Below are 27,882 nucleotides of genomic sequence, written 5' to 3'. Positions count from 1 at the left end.
TTTCTTTATCAACCTGCCTTGAGTGTTGCCATGATTATTTGGATGGTTATTTAAACATTTTTAGAGTGCACATCTTAACTTAAAGATACTTAAGTTTATATATTTAGACTTTTATTCAAATTGGAACAAATATGTGGTATGTCTATTCAACTATATCTTTTGCTCTGCTGAGTCCTTACCATTGTCCTTTCTCTTGTCCTTCCTCAGATACTATTGACTTCCTCCCGTTACCCTTAATCATCAGCAAATGCCCCCTTAAAGTCCCCAGTGCGCAGGCTCCATGTCATGTCCATGGACTTCTATGCATATCAGCTTAGAGTTCAGCATCAGATGGAGGGAAGGCTGAATCAACATGATGGCTTCCTTCCAAAATAAAGGAGAATGAAAAGACAATGTAAAACAACACACCTAGAAACATCTGTTATTCTCAACCACAGTATTGGAGGATGGGCTGCCCATGCAGTGAAGGTTAGGTAGCAGTACAGGATCACATTGAGAGAGGATTCATTGGCCAATATCTCAGACAATTAAGGCAGAGCCCAGGACTCCATCCTAAGTGGTGCACTCAGATGAACAAAATGAGCAGTTCTCTTCGAACACAGAAATGGGGGGAGCTTTCCTGGATTCTCTTTGGAATGACTCTTTCATACCAAGAAAGCGAGGGCTAAATGATGAATTACTGTAACCCAGGCTTCTCACTGTGGCCAGATAGAGTGACAGGGACCAGATGTACTCTTTCACCTGAAACAACCTACTGAAAAAAGGAAAAAATTTATAAAACTATGGTTTCTAAGAACCTGGACCTCAGACAACAGTGATCCACGAAAGATGGAAAACAAATGACGTAAATCCTACTGTTTCCCACACTTACTGCCCTGAGAGAGTTTCAGGCTCTGGAGCAGGAAGGGGTAACTCAGAGCCCAGTGGACACCCTGAACTGAGGAGATGGGGTTGGGAATCTGAGGAAGTCTAGGTGGCTAGAGTTTGTAGGGCAGACGGACACAGAGAGGACAGAGCTGCCCGGGCAGAGCAGCCTGGACATCAGCAGAGGCGGACTATGAGGATAAGGCAGAACATTGATCAGTGTGGGCCATGAGGAAACTGCTCCTGACTCAGGAAAAAACCACCAGAAAGACTACAGGAGAGAGTACCTGGTGCTCTGACAGGGGCAGAAAAGCATCCATTTCCACCAGACCAGACACCTCAACATGTATGAGGTGTTGGTAGAACACTCAGAGGAATCTTGCCTGGGGGTGAGGGATATGCAACCCTAGAATAAATGCTGCTTTGGGCTTGTCTAAAGATTGCTGAACATTAGTCTCAAAAGAAGGAAGCCATTTCAGGTAACACCATCACCGAGGTTTGCAGGAAGCTAGCTTTTGGTGAGGAGAGTGGGAGAGAAGTCTGCAGTGTGGAAGGCACTGCATGGCTTGCCTTGACTGCTGGTGAGAAATCATGGCTACAAATGGCTATGAGAACTCACACGCTTCACCCCACCACCAGCCATGATGAGAATCCCTGCCAACTCCAGCCTGCCACCAGCAGCAGGTGATCTGGAGAACTCTCACATTCAGAGATGAGCAATAAACAGAAAAGCGCAGAAAATCTGTCTTTGAAAGTAATCAAAGGCACAGGAAAACCAAAAACAGGATATTACCAGAGAAGGATACCTCAACAAGAGCACATGTTCCAGAAGGTACCATAAATCAGATGGAAAATATGACTAAACAGATCACCAAAATTTTTTGGGGGGGTAAAATACAAATGCTTTTGTCAAATAAAAATCCAAGGTAGAAAAATATGGAGGTGGCAGAGGCCCTGGAAGATAAAGCATGAGGATAGAACGAGATACAATCAGGACTGGAGCACCTTACAAAAGAAAAGGAGGAGAAAAATAAAACCATCATGGAAAGACAGGCACACTTACAGGACTGAAAAAACCAAACTGATAAGCTAATCAATAAATGAACAACCACAGCCTTAAGAGATGTAGAGGTCGGTATCCAGAATAGTGAGCACAAAGAAATGGAATGAACACAATTAAAAACAACGCAAATGGTGAATATGAAAGAGAAGCAAGGGGAGTTGAGTAAGCACAGGTTGGCTCCATAGAGAAAAGAAATAAAATGCGAGATTAGAAAACTGGATTTAAATATTAAGAAGACTTTTCAAAAATAAAAGAAGATTTGAATCTTTTTCAGTAGTTCCTTTGCTTCTTTCAACACCCAACCCAAGACTGGTCTTCTCCAGAAAGCCTTTTACCCAACTGCACACTGAACTTACTCCATTCTGGCAGCACAAATTGGTAGATGTTCTAATGTTTCTTCCCTCCAGTTATTATGCTGCTGTTTTTAGTTTGGAGGATAGGCATTTTTGTGAAGACTGGGGCTGCAGCTTTCTCCTTTTATGACCTCCTTTATACCCTGTACAGACTATTTCCAGAGTCGGTGCTGTGTAAACAAATGGAACAAATACATAAAACACAAATTTTCTCCATGGCTTAATGCAAGGGTCTCTGGGTACCGATCTGGCAGTTCAGTCCTGTTGCTGAGGTTGCTAGTTAGCCCTCTGATACTGATTTTCTGGTATTCTCTTAAAGGTAAGTGATTAACTGAAGAAGGGCAAATATTTGATCAGGACACTGGAAGCCAAAATATGCTTTTTTCCCCTCCTCTTCTCTATTGCCAAATATTCTGATTTAATTAAAGGTGAAAGTACAGTCAAGAATGCTGGACAGGAGTCAGGGCGCTGGAGTTGTCATGAGGGGCTTATCGCTGACCAGCCACGTGTCCTCACGTTAGTCACTTGATCCTTGTTATGTTGTATCTTGGGACTAGAATTGTTTCTGCCTCATTGTAGACACTTAATAATTATACTTCCAATGAAAAAATAGTCAGTCTCGGTTTCCTCCTCTGTAAAATAACAAGTGCGTACTAGCATGGTCTCTAAACACTCTTTTTACCATAAAAACCTAAAAATTACCTGCTTTCCTCTGGTTGGCAAGCATTTATGCTCTGTACTTTCGGTCGTAGTAATTCGGTAATGCCTGTTGTTTTTATGGAGGATGTGTTTGTACCCACACGTGCTGTTGACATGATCCATGTAGATTCAGTGTCCATCCTCACTTGCACGACTTTCGAGAACAGCCAAAAAGTCCAGAGGGCACACTGAAGGATTCTTACAGGAAGCTTATAGCCTGTCTCCTTTGGCTAATTTGCAAAAGCATTTTTTGATTTAAAACAGAAGGAGGGAGAATCCCTGGGAGAAAACTCACATCCACTAATGTTCCTTCTGGAGTGAGTTATGAAAGAAAGCCCCAGATGGATTAGAGACGAAGGTTAAACTTTGAGACACTAATTTATTGAAAAGGTAAAGATAAAAGAACAAAAGTGCCCTGAATGTTATGTCCATGTGTCCTTCTTGCCCCATGCCCCATGCATTCCAGTAATTTAAGGATCTCTGAAAGGGATATGTGTTTCTATAGAGATGATTTCATGCAGATCTCTAAAGATAATCTTTGGAAACAACTGAAATGATCATTCTAATTAGATTCTCCAATTAAACAAAAAATGGACAAACTTTAAAGAAGATATTTCAGTTTGAAAACAGCAAGCCTAGCAGAACTGTTTGGGGGCAAAGGTATCAAAGCCTACAGTGGTATTCTGGAAAAATATTTTTGTGTACAGTGAATTCAGTGATGTTTAAAACCATATTTCATCAATTGGAAGTTACCCATTATTTGTACATTTCTGAAATTGTTTTATAACCAACAAAGTCTTACAATACTGCAGGTCAGGTGAGAGTTGGGGTCAGTTGTCACCGAATACCCACATATGGACCTGGTTATTACTCCTGGTGGAGCCATAACTTTGTAATATTTCAGTCAATACACCTTGTAAGGCCCATTTGAGAAAAGGATATGCATACTGATTCTTTTCTGAAAAGCTTCTGTTGACACCATCTGGTAAGATTGAAAAAAGCACCTTCATCTAAACTTGCAGAATTGGGGGCAGTTGGTTGGAAGAAAGTTCTGGGCACAATAATGGTGTACTTTTATGAAATGCTCTATCACCAACATGCTTGAGGAAGGGGACATAGAGGATAAAATTTTAAATCTTTATATATTTTCTAAATATCATTTTAATATCTATTTTTGTTTTTCTTCTTCTCTCCCTAAATTCCAGGTAATAATCATGCATCCACACAGCTGCCATTTGGTAGTGTTGTCTGAATGGCTGATGAAGATGTAGTGTCCAAATGAACTTTGGAGAGCACATTAAAAAGAAAATCTTTATGGAATTCTTCAAAAATTGTTTCTTTAAAAATGAGATATAGGGGGCATGTGGGTGGCTCAGTGGGTTAAAGCCTCTGCCTTTGGCTCGGGTCGTAATCCCAGGGTCCTGGGATCGAGCCCCACATCAGGCTCTCTGCTCAGCAGGGAACCTGCTTCCTCCTCTCTCTCTCTCTGCCTGCCTCTCTGCCTACTTGTGATCTCTGTCTGTCAAATAAATAAAATCTTAAAAAAAAAAAAAAAAGCCTCTGCCTTTGGCTCGGGTCATGATCCAGTGTCCTGGGATTGAGCCCTGCATCAGGCTATTTGCTCAGCGGGGAGCCTGCATCCTCCCCTCTCTCTGCCTGCCTCTCTGCCTACTTGTGATCTCTGTCTGTCAAATAAATAAATAAAATCTTTAGAAAAAATGAGATATAGTGGATGAATATATTAATGGCTCCATTTAAAGTTTTCTGTATCCATACCCTTTGCAATGTGACTACATCAAGAATTGGGAACCCATGTTTCCATCACTGGAAGCTTGGTTGGCTCTGTGATTGATTTTGACCAAAGTAATAAGGTGGTGTGCCACTTCTGAGGCTAGGTCTGCAGAAGTCTTGCACACTTATGCCCTCTCTCAGAATAGGCAGGCCTGGGATTTCCTGCTGGAGTATGACAGACCATGGGGAAAAGAGGCCAGTTGCCCTATCAGAGGCATCCTAGACTACCCCATAGCCAGCCAACTTTCAAGAATGTGAGACAACTCAGTTAAGACTAGCAAAGTTAGCTTACCTTACATATAGCTAGCTGAACACTTACAATTGAATGCAGCCAAGAACAGAGTTGCCCAACTGACCTACAGAATCATAAGCCATTAAAAATGCTTATTGTTTTAAGCCACTGAGATATGGGGTGATTTGTTACACAGCAATAGCTCACTGATACATGAGGGGCAACATATGTTTTTCACATAAAATCAGGTCACCGTGAAGTTCACATCAAGATGCTTTTTCTGAAGGTGTTTTGAAGCTTTTGAATCCCACATATTCATCTATTTCTGTATTTCCCAGGAGTAGAAGCACTGAAATTCTGTAAGACAGGCTGCTCTTGAGATATTTTCAACTTAGCTGGAATCAGGATTTGCCAGAAATGTCGTGAGACAGCTTGTTTAAGTGAGATTTCCTGCTTAGTTTCTTTTTTTAAAAGAGAGAGAGAAAAAGAAAGAAAAAATAATGATTTTTGGATAGAATTCATCTGTTCTGGACACATTTCGACATGTAGTGGAGGGGAACCAATATATAAAGATCTTTGAGTTCTTTAGAAACTTTGGCAAAGTCCTAAACCACCTGGGAATTCATAAGATTGAATGTTTGAAGTGTGATTTTAAATTAATAACACTGACATCACAAATTGCTTGCACAAATCAGTCCCTCACTACTCAAAAATGTTCTGTTTACAGATTGCTCTGTCTTACTATGGCTGTTTTTTATTTAGGCTGGATATGTTCTTTTACTATCTTGCTTGTAAATTACTGGAAGATTGTCTTCATTTCTTCTTAGGCTTCACACTGAAAGGTTAGTTTTAGATACCTTACTGTTTGGTTAATATTTTACATTTCAATTTTTCAGTTCAAACCAGGGAACCAGAGAAGGGTATGAATAAAACTTAAGCTATAGGTGAACATTTAGAAAAAAGAAAGAGCAAAGGATGAATATGTATGAAACTTATTTAAAATGCCATATTTATGAGGAGAGGAAAAATATTGGAGCCTTGCTTTCCTTTTACATATTTTCAAAACACCACATGGGATTGAGTGGGACCAAGTGAAAAGTATAAAATTTGTTGAGTATGGCGGGTGTTTTAGTGTGGCAGTGCAGTAAAAAGTTGGCAGTGTGAATCATCTGGGGCTGTGGGTAGGAAGATACACTGAGGCCTTGGGATTAAGGAAAGACATGGGTTCTCTAGTGCCTGATTTTCAGTGGGATGCTCAGGAGGATGCTTGTTCTCTTTCTATGCCAATTTGTTTTACTCTAGAGGCCAAGAGTACAGAGGTCATGAGTTGCTTCTCCGTGGGCCAGAACATAGGCTTGCAGCATCCTTATTTCCTCTGAGCCTGCTCTGTACCTGTACCAAATCCAAGGGATGGTGATAATAAGGTCACCTTGTTGCAGTAGACCACAAAAGGGAAGAAAGGGCCAAAGGTAACAACTGACTCAAGGGATTTTAGTCAGCTGGCAATTATTTCACCCATTCTGTGATCAGGTTAGACCCTGAGTGGTTGAAACAAGAAAATAAGGGACCAGAGGCTGCACTCTCCCACCCAGTGATTCCACATATTGCAGCCCAGACCATGAAAAATCACACAGGCATAAGAGACATGGACAGTTGTTAGTTTTAACAAAGAAGAGTCTGGTTAAATAAGGTATGGATAGCTGTTCTTTGAGAATTCAGGCAGCAATAAGTAGGAATAATGTAGATCCACGTACTAACATAGAAAAGACTCTAATATATATAATTGAGTTTTAAAAAAGCTACAAATTATGATTTACAATGTAATACCACCTGGTATAATTATAAACCACCTAAACAAAACTATATATCTCTACCTTGTAAGGATAAAATTCAGACAAAAAGATTGGGGTGGCATGTACAAAATACTTACCTCCATGAAGGCATGGTGGCTGGTCAAGAAGTATTTTCCCATGTCATTACTGTAACACATTTATGTACTAACTGAATTAAATAAACAAATTAAAAATAATTGAAGTAACTGAATTATGAGCATAAAAAAAAAAATTCCCCTATCCTCACCATATACATAAAAACAAAGGCAGTCTCCTTCAGGTTATTTCTTTCCTGTTTGTAAAAATAACTCACAGGGGTGTCTGGGTGGCTCAGTGGGTTAAAGACTCTGCCTTCAGCTTGGGTCATGATACCAGGGTCCTGGGATCAAGCCCTGCATCGGGCTCTCTGCTCATTGGGGAGCCTGCTTCCCTTCCTCTCTCTCTGCCTGCCTCTCTGCCTACTTGTGATCTGTCAAATAAATAAATAAAATCTTAAAAGAAAAAAAAGACTCACAGATGTACTTCAAGTTTCAATGAGATATGCACTTTTCTTCATTTCCATAAAAATTTTCCTTTGAGGTGTCCCTCTCCCCTTTCCTGATCTCTTTTCTTCATTTTTAATTCCAGTATTATGCATGTTCTCCAAGGTTTGTCCTTAGCCTCCTCTCCCTTTTTCTGGGAACTTTTACCCAGTTCCATAAAATCAAAGATAACCTCTAACAGAATGACTTTCTTAATCTCTGTTTCCACCTTTGCTTATCCTACTCTGTTAAGCAGTCCCACTTTGCATTTTCTACCACCATTTTTTTCAACATTTTAAATATATATTATATGATAAAATTTTGTATGTATTTGGCTAAACACATTTTCAAAGTTTTTAATTTTAATTCCAGTTAGTTAACATACAGTGTTATGTTAGTTTCAGGTATATAATATAGTAATTTAACATTTCCATACATCACCCTGTGCTAAAACCCACAGCTGATATCATCCTCAGTGGGGAAAACTGAAAACTTTTCATCTCTGGGCAGGAACAAGACAGGGATGGCCACTCTCACCACTGTTACTTAGCATAGTACTGGAAGTCCCAGCCATAGCAATCACAGAACAAGAAGAAATAAAATGCATCCAAGTTGGCAAAGAAGAAATAAAAATTTCACTATTTGCAGATGACATTGATAGTCTATACAGAAAATTCAAAAGATTCCCCACAAAACTGCTGGAACTGAAACGTGAGTTCAGTGAAGTCACAGGATACCAAATCAATGTACAGAAATCTACTGCCCTTTTTATCTCAGTTTTTCCTAAACCTAACTTCATCTCTCTTCATATTCCCAGTTGATTTTTCATCCCACTATCCTAATTTCAACTAAAGACTTAAAAGCTTGGTTTACTCTGTAATTCCCCTTTCCCATCTTCCTCACCATTCACAATGTCCCATCCAGTCTTCCTTCCCAATGTCCTTTGTATCTGTGGTTTCATCTCCAACCGTACACTTCCTTATTGGATTCTCTCAACCAAAAGCACAACCAAACACTAAGTGGAGAAACTTAAGCAACTTCTTTGAACAACTGACGGCCTCCAAATTTTTATTTATCTTCCTGTTCAGTCCGATCTACAATGGTTATTTTGGTTTTAATTGCACAGTTACCACTTCTTCACTCTCAATCATGAATCAATCACTAAGAATCTACCAAGTACAAGTTTCACAAATATCAGCCATGGGAGATATTATAAACACAGAAGACATGGGCTCTTCTTTTGAGGAACTAATTGATAAAAGAAATCAATACATAAAAGGAGCAGCTTGAAACAAATTTCATAGTGGTATAGGATATGTACAAAACTCAGTGGAAACAAAATCCATGAAGCTCCCCTCTCCTCTCTTCATTACTTCCACAAACATTACTTAAGTATCTACTATGTGCCAGACACTAATCTGGGACTACAGATATGGCATAAATAAGTCAGATTAGTCCTTGCCCTTGTGGGACTCTATTTAAGTGCAGGGAAATAGATAACTAACAGGTAAGAAGATAATTAAGGTGGTTTCCAAGAGTAACAAATGCTATTTATAAGAGAAAAAAAATAGGGTGAAATAAAATAATATAGGTGAAATTTAGCTAGGAAGGTCAGGAAAGCCCTCTCTGAAGAGCTGATATTTGAGTTGACACCTGACTGTAGAAAGGAGCCAATTATGGGGAAATCTAGATGTAGAAAATCAAAGGCTGGACTTACTCCACAAACAAGTGTGCAAGATGACCATGAGGCTGGTGTGCTTGAGGAACTGCCAGATGAAAGAGGTGCTTAAGAATGATGAGAAATAAACTGGGTTGTACTGAACACCATAGTCCACAAATCCACTGACAGTTGGGAATTTAGGACATAACGTCTTTGGAGGGAGTAAAGTATCCTTAGAGGGAAATTTCATAAGTGACCTCTCTGTGACCTGAGCAAGGCCCTTTTTGACCACACAGAACGTGAAAAGGCCCTCCAGTACCCTGCATATTCTATGATGTAGCATTTAAGTCAGATGGATAAATAGGGAAAAGAAGAAGGAATTTGCCAGGGAAGGGAAAAGCTAAGTGAATCAACATTTTCCTAATCGGTTTCCAGAGGCATTTGTCTATGCGAGAATGAGATGTTTGATATTCTGGTTGAGTAAGTTCTTGATTCCAGGTCATCAATTATGATAATAGAACAAATCAAAAAGTTTCCAGCAAACAGAAATTCTTCATTTCCTGGCTCCTACTCAAGTTTATTGATTGGACTATTGGGTAAGACAATAAATTTCATGTAGAAATGTTAGAAAAGATTTGGCTGGGCCCTTTGCTCTTTGCAATTTCAAAAATGGTTTGAGGTGCCTGTAACAATTTGGATTATTCATCCCTCTCTCCTTTGCCCATAAAGAGAGGCAGGTGCTTTATGGATAAACTATCTTCACTCTTGTCATGGGAGGAATGAGTGGCCTTATACATTACATATCAAATTAAAGATATCTACAACCCTCATTTTCTTCCAAAATACTCCTTCTACTTCTACTTCTACTCCTTTTACTTCTACTAAAATGCCAAAATTGCTAATCATTAAAGTTATAAAATAGGATTTTTTCTTAAATATGTTCCCAGGAGAGGAGGGGGGCATGGTTGTGTGATTTATCTTTCTAAATAGGTTCATATTAATATTCATATCTATACACATGGGGGGACTGTACAAAGTGCTGAAATTACCTAATATTTGGAGTCCAAAGACCTAAGCTCAAGGCCCACCTTTTCCTCTCAATAGCTGTGTGACTTGGTAAATCACTTAATTTCTATAAACCATAGTTTCCTCCTCTGCTAAACTCAAACTTCGTCTGATGTTTAAATGAGTATTGTTTTGTATATGTTAAAGCATCAAATAAATGTAAATGATTATAAATAATATTAATAGATTTGTTTTTAAGATTGATTTTATCATTTTGGAAGGCACTGGAATTCTGAGTATTTTAAGCAGCAAAATCCTGTGGCCTTTAGATAAACTTGAAATATAATGAAAAGAATAATGTTTAGTGGTTACTTACTATCTGTTGGTAAAGATGCTGGTACCTTCCAAGTATTCTCATTTCATCCTCACAACAATCCAGTGAGGTAGTTACACCCAAAATACAATGAGAAATCAACCATATATGTTAATTTCCTTCCTTAAGGACACATATTAATAACTAGTAGAGGTCTTCAGAGCTCAAGAGCTTAGGAATCCAGAGGCCCCGACTTGCCCTCACCACAGCGCACCAATACTGGATTTTAGAAAGAAGCCAAGGTTGTAAAATTTGAGAAAATACAATTCAAGACAAGTATTAAAGGTGACAGGATATAGAAAAAGAGTGCTGACTTGGAGAGAAAATTGGAAAATATGCTCATGTTCTTCCCAATTTTGCTTGCAGGTATCACTTTGTAAATACATACCTTTTTTTTCTAGTTATGATATCCTTCTTGTATTGTGTATTTGGTATTAAGATGAAATGATACCTCCAAATCTCCATTCTCTCCAACAAAATTCCCTACTAGACTCCACTACATGACTTGTACCCAAAGGAAGAGCATCTTGATCTTTGTCACCTTTCCTACCCCTAACTCTCACATGATTACATGATTTTATCTCAAGCCACTTGCATTAAACTCCTACACTTTGAACTCCTACTTACAAAATAGTGATTACCCTGAGAGCAAGAACTATTCTTTTTCCGTCTGAGGATTTTATGCTTTGCTGAATGGCATGGGGAAGTAAGGGAAGAACAGATTTCTCAGATACCCAAGATATGCATAGTCTGGAGATATGTTGAGTGGTGTATTTGTGCTTGAATGATTGAGTGGGGACCACCTTCGATGTTTCTTGAACAGGAACCCTCTTATAAGTGCCTCCTCCTTGAACTCTAAGTGTTGATGTTCCTCCTAGAAATCCTTCTTTGATACCTTTAACTGACACAACTTTTCATTAACTGAAATTCATCTCAGCTTTGGCTGTGTCTACTCCCTCTGAAATCTGAAAGTATGTCCCATCTTTCCCACTAATTAGACTACTTTCTTGTGGAGGTTGCTTCTTTAAATACGAGAATCCTACTACCTCAACTGTTTGGACTGTAAATTCTTTTTTTTTTTTTCAACTTGATCAATATATTATATTTGATATCCATATATAAGTATCTGTATCCAATTTCTTTAAACCTCAAGTCTGGGACAAGAGACCAACGCCTGAATCTCCCTCCTAATGCAAGATGGCTACTGGGTGTGTGTTCCCATAGTTATAATGAACCAAACATTTGTGAAAAGGAGTAACTTAAATGGGATTTAAATTTGGGTTTTCTGGACTGTAAATTCTTAGGCGAATAGAAATCATGTCTTCTTTGGGTCACCTCTCCAGAAAGGATTCCAAGTCCTGCATAATAGGGCTGAAGTCCAGTTTCCTCTAGGAAGCCTGTTCTTAATACCCCTGCCCAAAGACATATACCTTCCTTATTTAAATCCCTCTTATATTTTTCACTAGTACTATTTGCTTCATGGTCTTAATTATTTAATGTGATTGTATTTTATATTTCAAATAATGATTTCAAATCCTTTAAGATAAAGGCCATAAATTTACTTTCTATGCATTTGTTGCAGTGCCTAGCCATGGTTTGGGGGGAAAGTGTTAATTTCTCAGTAAATTATGATGAATGAATTGCATGAATACATGCGTGAATGAATGAATTTCTCTTATTGTGACTGCATAGTAGAGGGGCATTTATAATTTCTCTCCTGGCATTTTAGTTGGCTTAGGGAATTTTATTGGATAATTACTGTACAAATGATTTCCATATCTCTCAGCCACCATTTAAAAAAAGTTAGAGAGCAGAATGACTGTCTGTTTGTAAAAACATCTTTCCTTTCACAGGAAAATCCAGCCTCTTACCTTCTTCCACCTGTGCTTGAGACTCTGCCCTCTCTCACTAGTAAAAATGATTGAAAAGCATCTTGAAAATACAAAGTGCCATATAAATGCTAACTGAGGCAATAATAAAACAGTAATAATAACTGTTTGCTGATAAACGTCACTTTTAAACCCAGGGGAGACATTTCGTTGGGGGAAGCAGAATGGGTCCTGTGCTTGTCCCTGGGCCATGCCTTGCTCTGAATCACACAGTTCTCTCTCCGTTTGGACACCGTCATTTGCAATGGTCATGAAACAGTACCGGTATGTAAAATTATTGTCATCACCCACGTTATAGAATGCAATGTGTAGCCAAGTAATCCATTCTCTGACAATCGCCAGGGTTACCTCACTCAAGCAGATCATTTAGAAAATAAATGGGCTTGGGAGGGAGTGTGCAAGGACTGCTCAGCTCTTTTTGGCCACAGATCAGCCCCGGAGGTAGCTGCGGCATCCATTCCAGTTTTGCTCAGCCCTGAGCTGAGTTGTGTCAAAGAACTGACTCGGTGTAGATCCAGAGGAGTTATCAGCCAATATGGTGGGATTTGAGAGGATTTGGGGAAGTCTCTTGTCATGGACTTTCTCTGTGTGTCTGTACCTCTTTCTCTGATGAGAAATACGAAAGCAGGGACACAGAGGATGGGAGTCAGGGCAGAGTTTAAAGGGGAATAGGCATAAGAAAGGAAGCCAGAGCGTCAAATGCAGACCTAGGACTGCATACCTCTGGGAGATGAAGAGGGTGTTCTAAGCAGTCCCCTCCAGGGCCCTGCAAGTGAGAGAGAGGGGCAGGGCCTTCTACACACTGGGCTTTAGCCATAGATGGACAGGAAGGATAGGTGAGGAAGGGCAGTCCAGGTATGACTAAGACAATGTTGTCCATGTTGATTGTAAGGATGATGACGTTCCCAGTAAATGTTTACAGTCAGACAAATCATTGTCATTCCCCTGTGTGTGCCCCCTCTTCCTCTGGTAAGGCCCCATGGTACTCCTGGGTTCTCCTCTCTTCTCTCTGCAGAGTCCAGTTGAATCTGTCCTTTCCTCTCTGTCTCCACAGCTACCACTACAGTTCATCTGGGTGCCCCACATGCAGTTCACTCTATTTATCTGAAAGGACTTAATAGCTTCAACTTTTTCAGAACTGGTTCCATTGCCTTCCTATAGTGACTTGTATTGCCAGTCCCTGTCACTTTATCAGAATCTAATTGTCATTCTTAATTCCTTCCCCCTTCCCTGCTTCCTATATCCTGTCAGTGATCAAGACCTCTGTTCATCCCCTCCTCTCCATTCTCAGTATTACTCCCAGAGATGAACACATTTAGGTAAAAGAACCCGAAATATTCTGAGCTGAATTTACCTCCAGGGTTACGGGATGGGGAGAGGGACTGCTGTGAACCTGGAATCTTCTTCTTGCACAGAGGAGAGGTTTCAGAAAGAAGCTGAGTGTAAGCAAAGTATCTTTTAGAGAAAAAGGACAGAAAACAGGCTTTCATTTATTATCATATATACTTTTCAGGTACAAGACCAAAGACTTAAGGATTTTTTTAATATATGATAACATTTAAGGTTTTCAGTTATTGATGGTTTTGATATCTCCCTATCTACTCCCCTGAAGTATTAGCAATATGGTCTTCATAAGAAAAGGATCTAACTTCAGGGGTAGAAAGGATGTGAGCTACTGGTTGTAATGTGGAAAATACATGCCAGTCTTTGGGGTAGGAACCCTAAGGATAGAGTGATTTGTGGCAACTACCAAGTATAGAGAAGACTAGAAGCAGCCTATATTTCTGCCTTTCCCACTCTCCTGTCCCTAGCAAGAAACACAGAGAGGAGGGGCAATACCCATGGGATTCCTATTTACCAGGTACTTCATATATGCTATCTCTAGTGTGCATAAACTCTTCATTTCGAGACACTTATGTTCTTACTACAGACAAGGAAACTGAAGATCAGTGGTAGAGTGGACTATGAGTTTTTCCATGGCCAATGCTCCTCCTCCCATCTAGTATGCCTTCTCTATTCTTCATCTGATGAGGCTATCAATCACCTAGCTCTGCTGCTTCTACACCAAGTCTAGATGTATGATCTAGACTGATCAATCAAAATCCTGGATTCCTCTGCTGAGGGGTCTGAAATGGTTCTGCGACTCAGAAGACCAAAGTTCTTTCTCAGGGATTGATGCAGATACTTTGAAAGAGAAGATTTCTCTCCTTCTAATAAATGAGTTGGTAGGGCCACGTAAGCCTGGAATCTTTGCTGCTGTGGGAAAATGAATCTGTTAAGATTAAAGCCAGGAAAAGAGGAGAGTCAAGAGATATGACAGAGTCTATGACAGAGATGAAGGAAGTTATGGAGTTCCTAACAGGCTTCCTTCAGGTTTTTACCTAAACATCACCTTCTCAGATCACCTGGTGAAAAAAATAGCCCTCCTCTCATGTCCAAGCTTATGAATTCTTCTCCATAGCACTTACCACCATCTGTCACGTTATGTGGTTTGTTCACTGATGTGTCCTCAGCACTTGACCCAAAGTAGGCCCTTAGCTAAAATTTTTGACATGAATAAATAAATGAGTCATTTGAACTAATGGATCTAGCTCTGACTAAACCGTTCCCCAACCCTTGTACTTCCCAGTCAGACAAGCCAATATTGTCCCTTTTCGACATAAGCAAGCTTGACTTGAATTTTCATCACTTGGAAATAAGAGACCTCACTAATAAGAAGGTGCAGCACTGCATCACAGTCCCACAGTCGCTACATGGTAGAATCAGAGGTGAACTTAGTTCTCAAGACCCTGAACCACTGCTTTTCTAGATGCCAGTGTCCCCTGAGACATGATCCATTTGCTCTCTGACATTTCAGCCTGAGGGACTTTGAGAGATAATTTTCTCCCAGCAGCTGACACGTTGGGCAGCTGGGGAGGGAAAGGCTCAAAAGGTGGAAGTAAGAGCCCCAAAATAACTGTACTTTGGAAAGGGTCAGGATGTGATGATTTCCTATGATTTCTCTTTGTTCAAATTGGTCTAATTAATTCACTCTTTCACCAGGACCAATTATCTTGATAAAGGCATTTTATGATATATTTAGATTTCTCTAAGCTTTAGCGGAGGCTATGTCTGGGGAAAACAAAATCAAAAACAAAAGATCCAAAAAAATCCACAGATCCCTGGGCCAGGCAGGTCTATGATGATCAAGTGAAAACTTTATAGAACTTTCGTGGGGGTGGGGTAGGGGATGCGGGCCTGGTCTACCCTTGCTGAGACTGGAGTTATATGGTAATAGATAGATTATTCCATATACATTTGAAATAAAATATACGACTAAACTAAATTTTAGTTATGGATATTGATTTTATTGACCAAAACCTCCTCCTTACAAACTCCTTGGTTTGTCTAAGAGAAATGTTACCATTTGACCAGGGTAAACAGGAATGAGGCCTAGAGGTCCATGCACTGAATGAGCAAAGAAGGCTGCAGACTTTTCTCCTGAGAAGGGTGTGCTGAATTAAGACATCATTAGAGTTTGTCTTTTGTGTCCCCAGGATTACTACCCATTCAGTTTCTCTTCCCTCAGGCTCCTTGTTCCCCTCTCAGCGCCTACTCTCAGATCTTTCATTTATAACAAGCTATAAATGACCAAAATCAGTCTAAACTACAGCTCTTCCAAGGGAGATTTACACTTTGATCACAAAGAAGAACTCCATTTAAGCTAAAACTATGCAGTTCAGTGGGAGAATCTCCGGCACTGTGACCAGCTGGGAAGTACTGGGAGTCCCCGGAGTGTTCATATTATCCTTGAAGCCTTCTTATGCAGGCAGATGTCAATCAGCTCATTGTATCAGACATGGAAGTTTGGGGATTTCTCAGTTCAAGTGGGACTAGAGAGAATACTTCAGCCGCTTTGATAGACATTAGAATTTAGGCTTCAGGATGCTTTTAGTGAAACATGGAGTTGTGCAAGGGCATTGTTAATGGGTGTGCCCTGAGTGGGGCAGGTGAGTCCAGCAAGCTGAGAAGGCAGGGCTTTCAGGAAGAGGCAAGGTGTGCTGGGATGCTGGATGTCAAGGGTAGGAGATCTGGACTTGGTCCGCCACTGGGAGGATTAGTTTGCTTTCCTTTTGGAGAGCTTCCTCCAGCATATAGATGATTCAGGATACAATAGATCTCATTTTGGTTCTCCATCTCTAGTGGCTTTTCCCTTGATCCATTTTAATGGACTCCCTCCAGAACCATACTCTCAATCATATCACATGCCCAGACATTTTCTCTAGCCAAATTATCCCTCTACTGTAGGCACTCCCTCTGCTCCTGCTGCTTTGACTGGCTATACCATTTCCCCCTGAACTAGAAAACCCCTTTGATCTCCACATCTGTCTACATTCAGCCCTGCCTTTTGACCTCTTCAATTTTAATCCTTTCACTTGGGGGGGGTGTCATTTTATGATTTATTTAGATTTCTCTAAGCTTTAGTTGAGGCACCATCTAGGCAAAACATAAACAAAAACTAAAAAGTACTAATAGGTAGAACCTTATGTAGATATTTTGTGAGGATTGTGTGACTTAATGTAAGTAGATGAGACGAGACTTCTGCAGAGCTTTGACTTCATTTGGGGTGAGAAGTCAACAAGTTGCGGCTCCCAGTGGTAGGGATGGTGACTGTGATAGCAGTAGCAGGTGTCACACAGGGAAATTCTGCCCATCTTTCCACACTCGCTGTACACAGCCTTCCTAACTTACCTGTCATTGCCTGGTAGCTGAGATCCTATAGCATGCATGGTGTCAGGTTTTCTTAGAAACAGGTTAACGTGCTAGGTTTAAAATTTCTTCCTGTTTTTTCACTTCTCATTCTTGGGAAATGTCTTGTCCCTTGAGGAAAGCAAGTCATGACTCTCCATTTCTCTTCCACCTTCTGTAAGTGAAGAGTTGAGTAGATAACGTAGGTCAGGCTTTTCTCTGTAACACTACAAATTTGTTTTTCTTTCTCTGATTTTGCAAGGATACCTGAACCTACCTTTTCCAGTCTTTGGGACTGGGAAGGGGCACAAGAGGAGTTCCCACTGAATTCTAATACTAAAGCAGAATGCTTTCATCTATCTTTTATCAGACTTCTGTGAAGGTCTCTGTGAAGGTACTTCCTCTGCTCTTAATAAATGGATAATTTTACACATGTTATGAAATTGTTCCTTGTGTGTCTAGCTTCCCTAACAGCTCAATGGGAGGATGAACTTCATTCAAGGCATAATTCTGGTTGGCTGTTTTTCTGTTATACCACCCATACCAGATACTTAACCTCCCTTATTCCTACTACATCCACTATATCCCTTCTATCATTACTACTCCAGCCAAACCAGACCTTATTCTGCTCAAGGATATAAAGACCTTTATTCGCATTTCAAATTGATCATTGTGGTGATAGTATGAAGTTAAGTAGGGAAGCAATAATCCAAATCATAAATGATGAAAATGTCGATATCAAAAGGAGAAAACAGCATTAAGAGATAGCAGGGGATGGAATGGAGAAGACATGAGGAAGGGCTGCATGACAAGGTTCTATGCACTGGGAACAGATGGTGGTAGTATTTGACAAGCAGGAAATCCAGGAAGAATTACATTTTGGAAAGAAGTTAATAAGCCATTTAAGACCACTAGATATATAATGATTCTGTTTTGTATATCAAGTCTGGGTCAAAATATTAAAATAAGTACCTCTCTGCAACATCATAATGCCCTAGGTACTACATTATATCATCTTATCCATGTTAAATGTGCCTATTTTGCAAGTGTACATTCTTTTGTTTGTTTGCATTAAAAAATCCCATACACCTAATCTAAATTATATACCTAAAATTATAATATATCATTCCTAGTGATTATTATTTTGATAAACTAAGTCATATTCACATGTTAGTAACCAATAGTAATGAGTATTAGTTTTCCTCTCCCAGCAGTGTTTTAGACATGTGGGTTCAATTCAGAAAATTGAATTCCAGTGATAGAATTTTCTGAGTATCTATCAAAGCAGTGGTGAACTTTTAAAATGTTGATCCCTAAATGTGTGTGTGTGTGTGCATATAGATATACAGTCTTTTTGTAATATCCCACGATTGCACCATGAAGGTGTCATCTACATTTTTAATTGTGGGGCAAGCAATGTTGTGCTTTCTCATATGCCTCTTTGCTTTTGTGCTTGCTAAGCTGGGAAGCAGATCTGCTTCCTTCTTCCTCTTTCCTTTATTTATTTATTTATTTATTTATTTATTTATTTAAGATAGGTTCTGAGTAATGGTCACACTGATAATACTTCTAATTAAACATTCAGCATTCTTTACTTTCTTGGGAAATACCAGTCTTCGGAAGTAGTTTAAATGTAATATATAATTTGATTAAATAAGTCTGATATATTTGTATTTTCTTTTAATTTATTAAGCGGCTATTGATTTCTTGGTTGGTCAATATCAGCATTTCTTAAGTTGAAGTTACTGTTCATCAGTCAACTACAACTTTCCAAATTAAGGCATTAAAAAAATATTAACTATAGATATGTCCACACATTGAGTTTCATTTTATTAGCCATGTATTGAAGCAGAATTCATGTTTAGTCTCACAAACCAGAAACATTTATTCAACATGTTCTCTAAACTCATAGTTTACCTTACTCTATATTAACTATTTCTGCTTGTAAAGAATAGCATGGCCCTAGTACACTTTGCTGAAGTTGTGTGTTGGAGACCTGTGCTTGGTTGTAGTCTTCTATGGATGTGTGACAGGCATCCTCCTATTCCCTGTTGTTTGACAAATTTGTACAGACTTCTCTAGCCAAAAATATCTTCTTCTTGGCTGTCATGTTGTCTGAAATTATCAGAGTTCATAGATGTGGGGAGTCCCTCATCAAGGATGATCCTTTTGGAGCTTCCGTTCAGTGCTAGAATTCTTTCTATAGCATTCCCCCACCCCCCAATAGATCTTTACAAGAAAGTTCTTATGTGCATTGGACCTGGAGTTTGTTACCTATAACTTTGATACTTATACCTTCTAGAACATACTCTTTTCTGACATTTTAAACAATTACCTTACTGCTACATAATTCCATCACTGACGTTCCATTTCTTGGAATTTCTTTTCCTTAGATTCTCTTGTAAAAAAGCAAACAGATGTGTGAGACTCACTGCTTCATCTTTCCATGAAAAGTATAATGTCACAAGAAATTAAGAATAGTTTTCTGAAGAGAGATGTCTGTCCTAATTCTGTACAACAGTAGCGCAGGAAGATAAGACAATGTTCTTCCAACCTGGTTATAAGAATTCATGAACCCACCACTGTTTCCACATCCCAATAACAAAAGAGCAACAGCTGGGGAGTAGAGGTGTTATAACTACCTAAATTGTGATAGGACATGAAATATTGGCATCCATGAAACAAGCTACAGAAAGGATGAAAAAAGTTATAGTTTAATTATTTTTAATAGTGAAATATTATAAATGTTCTATCTATATGAAAGCTAAAAACAAAGATGAGTGTTCTCTATAAGTGGACATAGCATTTCTACCTCAAACCATACTCCCCAATCAGTTTTTCTGCTTATTTTGGTTATGGTGGAGTGCTGTACCATGGGATGACATTGTTATGTGACCTGTCTCTACTCTTTGCTACTACTACATTGCTATACTGTAAAGGGGGTCTATGAATAACAATGAGAACAACAAGGCAAGTGCAAACAGTTCAGGGTAGGATGGGTTCTGTAACGGGAACTGACATTTCACTCTTGGTGGATGAAAATCAAAGAGAGCAATATTTCAACATCATCACCATCATCACAACAAAGTTTTCTTCCTTACATCTGCCCAGCCCTCTTTCACAATATCCCTTCACATTGCCTTCTGCTCTAGAGAAACTTTCCATCAATCTCTAATGTCATTAGATTTTATCCTTCCCTATTTCTGCCAGAATTTTATTCCTCTTTTATATCCAGATCAGAACTCATCCCCTCTTTGAACTTATCCCTAATATAGTCTCAACGCATGGGATTCCCTTTCTCCCCTCAATTTTGTTCATGTTACGTTTATGCCATGCCTAACATACTTCCAAGTATATTATATTCCATTATTGTATTAATAACTTATTTCCTCCTTTGGAGAGTGAGCACGTCTGGAGACATTGCTGCTGAACAGAGCAATAGCTTCATAGGCACCATAGTCTCTTCTGCGGGGTGTCATAGATTGAATTTAAGTGGGACTCAAGGAGGTTTAGGCGTCTGCTTAAGTCTGGGAAAACCGTGGGAGAGAAATCACCATCACCATGGAGTTAAAAGGAGTTAGGCACAGAAAAATAAACTCTGAAAAATACTTCTTCTATGTGGATGTTGATGGGGCAGGGGCAGGAGTAGAACAGCAGGTATAGAATTAATTGCAGCATGGTATTTATTCATGCTTAATGATCAGCACATATGGAAATGGTGGAGGAGCTATTTCAGGGGAAGGTGCCCTATTGGGGTCTAGAGCTTATGTAAGAGTACACTGTAAAAAGAGCTAGCAGGAACTGAGAAATTAGGCAATGTAACCAAGAGCACACAGTTCATAAGGACATGTGATTATATCTTCATCTGAGGCCTAAGTCTCCTTCCATCCTCACCAATCTGTGCTACTTTGGAGGCATTCAATTGAAGTTTGTTGAATGAATAAAAAATTGAAGATCAAGCTAAGGGTTTGAGGTAGGGCATTAACTATGGATTATATGCATCTCTTTAGGATAGGAAACAACTTTGCAGTAATAACATTCATTTGATTTTCATGAGATTTTTGGTTTTATAAAGTCTGCAAACCTTATTGATGATGGACATATTTCATGAATAAAACAGCTTTTTAAATACAAATTTAATATTTTAAAATGGGAGTACGATCACTCTTATTTATTAACAAGATTAGACCAAGCACCCTGCTATTCCTCTCTCTTTGCAACAGGGAGGAAACTCATTCAAGGCCACATGATTCAGAATACATCACAGGGACAATATTCTTATTACTCAATATTTAAAAGCAATAATTTTAGGAGAACTAACCTCATTGATTTTCTAATACAGTAATATTAAACAAAAAACACCCTAAATGCAGCTGATATAACCCCTTTATGTGCAATTAGCAAATATTAAATAGAAACTTTAATATTAGCATTATTCTTTATGCCCCAGTGAGTGGGATATTATTTAAATTGATATGACATTAGAGGATATAAATAATTCCTAAGTGTAGATTTAAACTGGAATTTCAGTCAGAGTTTGAAATCAGTAAGTATTATCAATTCCCTATTTCCCAGTGTATCATTTATTACCAGCCTGAAGATTTTTTTCAAAGAGATTAAATTAGCATTAGAGCAATGATAAACATTATAAATAAATACAAAAATTGTTATTCTGAAAATCCAGTTGAAAAGAAAAATGAATTGGTGTGGTATCAAATTCCATCTTCCCTAGAAGAGCCCAGGCACAGTTCTAAGCATAAGTAATTCTCTATAACTTCTTCTGCAATCAAAACTGAAATATATTAAAACCTGAAAGTATAATTTCATTATCTACTCTTCTAGATACACAAACTAAGTTTCAGAAATAGCTGTGGCATGAGGGGAATTCTGATTCATTTCACACCACTAGTTGGTCAAGTCAAGCAGGAGACAGCTCTAACTGAAATCTCAGACTTGTTTTCCCGGCCTGAGGGCTTCCTTTGGCTTGTCTGAGGGGGAAGAGCTAAAGGCGGCAATGATGAACCTCCTCCACCTTCCCAGGTGTGTGTGAACTTCTCAGCATACAGCCTAAGTTGTTAGGATGTATTGGCAACATTGGGCTTTTTTCTAGTCTTAGTCTTAGAGTGGTTTCTGCAAAGGCAAAGAGCCTATGTATCTCCATACCCTTTTTATACTGAAGATATGGTGCTAAACAGTGACAAGGCGAGACTCCACTGAGTAATACACATGTGGAAAATTAACACTTCTTGGGCTGTGCTGGAGGCCAAGATGATTTCGTTCCTATACATGCTGAAGAGCCACCCATACGGCATTATTTGAGGGTTTTCCAGAAAAAAACAATCTAAAATATCTATGAGGTGCCATCATGTCAAATGTGTACACTGCTAGTATATCATCCTGTTCCATATAGTTCAAGACCTGAGTCCTAGGGCTGAGTCTTGTCACCTAACTTGGCATTCAGAAGTGAATCACTGAGTTCCCCACTACTGTGTCCTCCTCAGTAATCAAATCATGTTCCTCAGCTTTTATCCTATCCTGTCTTGGCTTGTTTCCTCTCTCCAACCAGTTGATTAATGCTGAGGCATCCATAATGCCACCAAATGAAATGCAATTGAGAAATTATAAACACCAGTCCAACATGTTACATCATTGTGCTTCCTTCTTATTAAAATATAGATACTCCTGAGAAGATAAACATGCAATCACTTATATTTTCAGTATAGAGAAAATAATCTCATGATGTATGAGGCTGTGGACAAGTAACCAATGGACAACTGGTCTGAAAAAGATGGCGGGAAGTTCTACTGTTTTCAGTAATTTTATTGTTTTCACTGTGCTGCCTGATAACTCTGGAACTGTATTTCTTTTTTCTGCATTATTTTTTTAAAATTTCCACCAGCACATATGGTAGAATCCTACTAGAGGCTCCAGGCCTCCCATTTAACCTCAGAAATGAGGAGAAAGCAATTCAGTAGGTGGTTAAGAATATGTCATAGGCACAAACTCAGCTTAAGGCATTATGAATTTTCTGTGGAGAAAATGCATTTATTCATTCTGCTCTAAGTCAAGATGGCTGAAACCCATTATCTCAAACTTTGAAAAAAATTCCCTTTGGGATGTGAATAGCCTATGAAATATTTCACTCAAAAATGAGATTTTTAGAGAGAGTGAGGGTCCAGTTGAAACTGATGGTGTAGAGTTTAGGCTTGCAATCATCAAAGCTTTCTCTGAGCTTTCTAGATGGAAAGGGGCATAGAGAGTTAATGGGTGATATTATCCTAATTATTATTGTATAGCATAAGAGGGCCAATCTATTTCTGTAGAATAATAGAGCTAGGATGAGATTCGACAGCATCTGTCACAATAAATGCAAATATATAGAGAATTGACAATGAGCCATGATCTCATAAGTGATTCTATTTTCCATCTGAATAATGACAATGCTGCATTTCAAGCTCACATGACAGATACCTTCAGAGGCTCTCTGGGGTCAGCATTGGAGGTCTTTTCTAAATGCATTTGCAAGGGTGAATGTATTCTGACTTGGGAGTTTTTCTAAAGCTCTTTATGTCCCTAGAGAATTTCCCAGGCACACATTTTTAGCTTAGGTCTCAAAACTTTCCTTTTCATGGGCATTTATTAATTAGTTTTCATATGCTCATTTCTATGCTAACAGCTTAAGGAAATGCAGAAGAAGATATGGTTTCTTCCCTAAAGGAGCTTACAATCCTATTGGAGGAGACATGAGTAAATCTGATCATACAATCCCAATGCAAGACAGGTATTAAGTGCTAACCTGTGCCCTCTGCAGCAAGTGCTATCTACAGAAGATCATGGACTGAGGGGCGTGGTAAAACACTCACAGAAGAGGGGGACTTGAACCGTGTCATATGGGATAGAAATGGCTCCAATAGAGAGGTGAGAATAAAGCAGTGAGAGGGTTTGAATCAGAAAGGACGAATACCCAACTTTTGTAGCAACATGGACGGGACTGGAAGAGATTATGCTGAGTGAAATAAGTCAAGCAGAGAGAGTCAATTATATGGTTTCACTTATTTGTGGAGCATAACAAATATCATGGAGGACAAGGGGTGTTAGAGAGGAGAAGGGAGTTGGGGTAAATTGGAAGGGGAGGTGAATCATGAGAGACTATGGACTCTGTAAAACAATCTGAGGGGTTTGAGGTGGCGGGGGGTGGGAGGTTGGGGTACCAGGTGGTGGGTATTATAGAGGGCACGGATTGCATGGAGCACTGGGTGTGGTGAAAAAATAATGAATACTGTTTTTCTGAACATAAATAAATAAATTAAAAAAAAAAAAAAAAGAACCCACCCAGAAAATGCTGAGCAGTGCCAAGGCATGTGTGGATGGAGCCCATCATGGGTCACTGATGAGCTAGCTAGGACACTTGAACCAGCCTATGTTGAATGTCCATCAGTTATGCAAGACCCTCATCCCTGTCCTCTTAGCTCCTCTGAATTTTACAGAATGTGATCAGGGCCTTTGTTATAAATCATCGGATTAAGCAGCAGCAGACTCTTCCCATAACATTGCAGGTTAACAGAAAGGGGAGGCAGAATAATGAATAGAAATAGTCACATGCCTTGTATTCTCTACTCCTGTTTCTAGAGGGGAGAGCATTTTGGGACAAAGGGACACTTGTATCCAATTACACAATGACATTATATGTTGGATTGACCACAGGTGTATATTTCTTTCCCAGGCCAGTGAAATGTTAATTAAATATTATTTAAACCCTTCCCTTCTTTGATGTCTTTAGGTCACAGGTATTTGTCCAGCTTACTACTTTTCTACTGTATACTCTACTCTGTCTCTTCTGCTTAGGAACATTCAAGCAGATTTCTACAGCACCTCCCACCCTCTAAAACAACCATTCCATTCTATACCTAAATAAACATGTCTTTTTGTTTGGTTGGTTTTACAGTTATTTATAATAACAACAGTAATAGAGATAGCTCTAGTTTTGCAGATCTGCAACTTGCTAAGCACAAAGAAAAGCACATCAGCATTAGCTCATTTAATCCTGTACAAAACCTATGGGGGGATCTTGTTAGACCTGGGCACAGAAGATGAGTGCCTCGCTAAGGTGCAATAGCCAAAAAGTGGTAGATTGTGGACCCATGAAATTTAAATGGTTGCTCTTTCAATCACACTGCACTTTCACAGGGGAAACAAATATGGCAACACTGACTAAGTTAAAATAGTTCAAGGGACTACCCCAAATACTCAAAGCAGTTAGCCATTCCTTGTAATCAGTAAGTGGGGTAAAGTATATTTACTCAGTTTTGATAAGCTTTGAAGAACCGCACACAGTGCAGAATGGGTTGCCTCTGTGTGAAGTAGGGCAAGTGCAACTCTGATTTACTACCCAGTCAACTCTTATTCATTAGTGCTCCTTTGCCTTTCAATTCAGTTCAAGAAAGCCAGCCTCAGCTGAGATAACTGGGTGATGTGGCCATTTCTGGGGATCTGCAGTGGGGGTGTGAACTAAAATGTAAACCAATTACTCCAGTCAAAATTGTTGGGGGCCAAGGGACATGGAAGAGAGGTCCAGCTTGTGAAAGGCATGGTGAACTCGGGGCACGTCCTGAGGAGATGACAATAGAACCAAGAACTATCTACCTAGGAGACTAGATCAAGCCTTGGCGTACTTATACGTGGATCAGCTGCTGGTTCTCAAGTTTTCAGTCTGTTTATTTTCTCCCAGAACCTCTCTCTTTTTTCTTAGGGTGAACCCTGCAGTATTCTCTCTGCCTCTAGATTAGTCTCTTGAGTCCTACCCTTGGCCAATGCCCTGGTAAAGAAAGGCAATTTCACACCTGGCTCATAGAAGTCATCTCTTGAACTCTGGACTATCCGGGGGAGACCTCACACTGCAGCTTTTATTTCCCTAGGAATTACTGTTCATTCTGGCCCCAAATTCATTTCTCTCTTTCCTGACCCATTTCTTTTAGCCTGAAGCATATTCACTAGCTTGTTTTTTTTTTTTTTAAAGACATATGGGAATCTTAAATCAGTGTTCCAAAATTATATACTTACTTCAGATCTTCCATGGTTTGTTAATAGACGTTACATAAGAAGGTTCTGTGAGTAAACATCTTTGGTAAATGCTAGATTAACCAAAGTTAAAACATGAACAGAGGAGTCAACAACAACTTCAATGTGGTCCTTACATCTAAAGGGGGAGGTGGAAGAATACTTTGAAAATCCAGTTGCATCTGGTACAGCAACAAGAAAAAAATGTTAATCTGTATTTAATCTGAGTGATGGGTATATGGGTGTTTGTTATTATATGCATTTGAAACATTTCATAATTAAAAATAACTAAACCTGTATGGATTTTGTTTTTCTTTCCTGCAAGCCTTTCAATTATTATGTTATTTTGCATTTTGAATCTTTAGGAGGCTAAGGCTAAGCACCTCGTGTTTAGCAATTATTTGACCAAGAAAAATTTTAGGAAGGAGCACCCCTCAGGTCTCTTGTCTCTGTAACACACTTTGAAAAGTGTCATTTTAGAAGACACCAGTCCTTCTCAACTATTATCCTGCTACCTAGTCTTAGTATCATTGTTGGCCCTAAGACCCCAAAGCTGAGAACTGTCATCTCAGAAGTCTCTGTACTACCTATTAGTTAGGTTCCTATAAGGGTTAGGACATGATATTCACTATTTCCTGTTTCAAATGGCTGTCTTTCTCTCTCCACTCAGAAGATGATTACTTTCTGAGAATCCCTAGTTTTGGTTTATTTTCAGAGCTCAGATGATTTGCATGTCCAAAATTCAATGAATAATTTATCCCTCCCCAACTTCTTCCTTCTCTCCAGATACTCTGAATCCTTCCTTAGGTTGAAGACCTTCACAGCCATCCCCCTTCCTTCAAAGGAAGATGTTTTATAATTACAAAATATTTTAAGTATGTAGAATCTATAATAAACTTAATTTTTTAAAAATGGAAGTAGAGAATTATATTCTTACAGAGAAAATTCCCTTTTTGTTTCTTGCTTTATACTGAAATTATATTAGTCATCAGTAAATGAATTTGAAAGACATGGCTTGGCTTTCTCAAGGAAAAAAAAATGTGCTGATTAGGTAATGGAGATCAGTAAAGTGTTCTGATATATAAGTGCAGGAAATAAATTAAGTGACTACCACACAAGGTTAAGATAACAAGCCAGTAAAGTGGAGAGAGGTACAAGATACTGGGAATACAATGAGTTTAGGAAGCAGGGGCTTAGAATGTAGACTAGACTCTGCCACTAACTTGCTGTGTGCTTTTGATAATTCACTTTATTTCTTTACGCTTGAATTTACTGTTTTAAAAAGAACTACCGTAAAATCTACCCTGTACACTTTATGCTATTGATCGAATGAGAGAAGATATTAAAAGACATTAAGGGTCTGAAATGTTGTTGAACAAAAATGGGACAGATGTTACCTATTAAAATTTCTTAAGGTTATTAAGTTGGGTAGCTGTTGACCAAAGTCAGTGGACTGAATATTTCCATGATAAAAGGCAGGGTAATAAAGCTTTGGTAAAAGGTCTTTTGTTGGTCCACCCTTTTTATTCAAACTCTCAGCTAGGTAAGACATGGTTGAGAGGCCAGTGACAGAGGGAATGTCAATGTATTGTTTATTAAAGAGTTTGTGAGGTCAGGTCTTGAACCATATGTGATATGTGGAGTCTGGGCAAAGACCTGTTCAAGTAAGTTACCAAGTTAATTAAATCCTGCTTTGTGTATCGCTAAGTACGTAGAATAGCCTGGCAAAAATGATCCTTCTCTCTACCATTGGGTCCTAACTGACCCTCCTGGTTAGGGGTGAATGGAGTCAGCTTCTGTTTGGGAAGCTACAGA

The 27,882-nt window shown here is 39.1% G+C and overlaps 1 long non-coding RNA gene across 2 annotated transcripts in view; it reads left to right on the top strand.

Annotated features, from left to right (window-relative positions):
- LOC116572308 overlaps positions 1-4,331 on the top strand; it is a 29,700-nt gene extending 25,369 nt beyond the window's left edge. For both annotated transcript variants that reach the window (XR_004278210.1, XR_004278211.1), the window contains one exon: positions 208-4,331. This is a non-coding gene — a long non-coding RNA (uncharacterized LOC116572308). The remainder of the gene's footprint in view (positions 1-207) is intronic.
- The last annotated feature ends 23,551 nt before the right edge of the window (positions 4,332-27,882 follow it).

The sequence above is a fragment of the Mustela erminea genome, chromosome 13 (assembly GCF_009829155.1).
Source record: "Mustela erminea isolate mMusErm1 chromosome 13, mMusErm1.Pri, whole genome shotgun sequence".
Classification (NCBI taxonomy): Eukaryota; Metazoa; Chordata; class Mammalia; order Carnivora; family Mustelidae; genus Mustela; species Mustela erminea.
Note: the sequence above shows the minus strand (reverse complement) of the source record. Positions and strands in the feature narration are given on the sequence as shown.